Genomic DNA, 2,594 nt, shown 5'->3' with positions numbered 1-2,594 from the left:
GCCTCAAGCAAGCATGAAGGACAAACTACAGTGGATGCAAAATGTACAAATAACACTAAAGGCCCCTAGCTAGAGCCAGCGTTTAGTTTGTCTGTTCTGGGCTACTGTAGAAACATGGCGGTTCAACAAGGCAGACTCCAAAGAAGAGGACCCGCCCCCTCTGCAGATAAAAACGTCATTCTAAGGTAAGGAAAACACAACAATTCTTATTTTCAAAACATACCTGTGAATATTATATAATAATAATAATAATAATAATTTCTGACAATAGATCCTCCTAAATGTTACACACTGGATCTTTAAGGGATGCAATAAATAGTAGGTATCCGGTCTATTTCAGAGAGATAAAATCACTAAAATGTTGGAGATGGACATACAGCTGCAGACGGAACAGAGATGGAAGAGACAAAATGATGCCATCTAGTTTCTGTAGGCACTGCTCCAGCTAATGCAAATACTGTTGCAAAATAGTTGAGGCTTTAAGAGGAAAACACAGAAAACAAGGGAGAACAACATGGTTGTGCAATTTTCCTCATGACATCTTCTACAGGCTTTTTACTGTGCTACTAAGATGAATAGGAATGACAAATTGGGATAATTACAGAACAGTGGCTCCAGTTGAAGGTGCAGTACATACCTCCACCAGTATGAGCTTCCTGTCTGTAGGTCCTCCATCACCCACCATCTTCAGGCAGTTGTATTTGTTGGTTTTGAGGAGGAAGTCCTGGAATTGGGCTAACTGGGAGCTGAAGGAAAAGCCGTTCATCCTCCATTCTGACAAAAGAATTACAGACACAACAACAAATGAAAAAAAACTGGTTGGAGAAGCCTGTAAACTGACACAAGATAGTGTAGATACTGAGATCATATATAACTTTTCAACTCTACCTGTACTTAAAAACAACCATTCCCATTTACAAACTGATTGGACAATATATTAAATACACCTTTCAAAATAAAGAAATCCAATACATCAGCATCAACTCCTCTCTGACCCAGTGTCAACAAAGGCATTTTTCTGGTCACTGAGGAGCAGTTTTTCATCAACAAGGTAATTCTCATTTATATTAATGACTACTTCATGCCAACTCTTAGTCTGAGTCCTACTGATATGTCTGACTGGTACGAAACAGCTATCACAGTAAAGATTTGTCCTCACCATGCTGACTGCTGCTGTATGGCTCCAGGTTGGTGGGATTGGCCCACTCCTGAACCCTGAGGCCCAGCTCCTGAGACAAAACCTGGACTGTTGCTGTCTTTCCACAACCTGATGGTCCTGTCAGCAGCAAGATGTTACCCTGTAGATGACAACAGCTGGGCTTAACCTGAACCTTCAGCTTCATTTAAGGCCTCCACAGACAAAATTTTAATAGTATAAGATCATAATAGCTCAGACCACAAGATTAGCTCTTGACTTTACTTGGTCTCTAAACAGGACCCATAAAAGAGAAAGATAATAGAATAGGAATAGTAATACATTTATACATATAATTTTTTGGGGCACTTGTAGATCAGCTAATAGTTTGAAGACCCAGCCACTAATACCATCTGGTCCAGCTGCCTTCCTGGTGTCTGCATGCTTAAAAGCCCTCCTGATGTTATACTTAGAAAGGATGATAGGTGTGAGAGGCCCATCCAGTAACTTCTGCTTCAGCTGAAGCAAGCATAACAATTATTTAGCTCACTTGCTTGAGTCGCATCAACATCCCTTGACAAAGGGACTCTAGGATTGGTGAAATATGTAAAAAATTTCTAGTCTTCCGAACACTCAAAGCGCTTTTACACTACATGCTACATTCGCCCTTTCAAGCACATTCACTCAGCGATGGCAAAGTAAAACTAACACATACATACACATACACATCTTGCTCAAGGTAACTTTGACATATGGCGGGAGGAGCCAGGGGATCGAACCAACAACCTTCCGATTAGGAAGACCCGCTCTGCCACAGCCGCTTGACAATAATGTATGTCAATGTATGATTGACAATAACTACAGATTAGGTGAGAAGGAACGGAATAGAATTTTCATATTTCCACTGTTACACCAATCCTTATCCCTCATAAAGCACACGGCTGGGCTTACAGTTACTCACAGACAATGCAGGGACACTAGGCTGGGAGCCAAGTTAGTTACTGAAATCAATAATTATTAGAATAAAGTACCTCTGATGTGTTTGTGTGAACTCTTATCCAGTTCTCCACTTCTTCAATCTTCTTCTTGTGGACAGCTAGCTCAGCCTACACAAACACACACAGTAACCATTACTAGAGGCTGGAAAGTTATTTCTTGAACCTTTCACAGCTACAAATACACAATTAGTGCAATCAGCATCTAGACACTTGAATCAAATAAATCTTAAACACTTGATCACTAGTGATGATGGGGGATATTAAGAAGCATCTTGATTTGTCAGGTAGTCCATTTACTGGATTAGCCCAGAACTGACACTCCCATCTGGTTATCGAATCCATAAATGGTTTCTTAACCAAATTCCAGAAAATATATTGCATCAAAAAGCTTATAGTTAGGGCTGGATCAGGTGAGTCCTGAACCATCCCTTAGTTATGCTGCTATAGGCCTAAACTATTGG

General features: G+C 40.4%; 1 long non-coding RNA gene across 1 annotated transcript; it reads right to left on the bottom strand.

The window, feature by feature from the left end:
* Positions 1-353: 353 nt before the first annotated feature.
* LOC118327413 lies at positions 354-2,261 on the bottom strand. The gene is made up of 3 exons (XR_004796687.1): positions 2,167-2,261; positions 1,160-1,298; positions 354-774 (listed from the first exon to the last, which is right to left on the bottom strand). It is a non-coding gene; the product is annotated as an uncharacterized LOC118327413 (long non-coding RNA).
* Between the last annotated feature and the right edge of the window lie 333 nt (positions 2,262-2,594).

Source organism: Morone saxatilis, unplaced genomic scaffold (genome assembly GCF_004916995.1).
Source record: "Morone saxatilis isolate NCDOM2014 unplaced genomic scaffold, NCSU_SB_2.0 Contig17, whole genome shotgun sequence".
NCBI lineage: Eukaryota > Metazoa > Chordata > Actinopteri > Moronidae > Morone > Morone saxatilis.
This window is presented reverse-complemented; position numbering and strand designations above follow the sequence as displayed.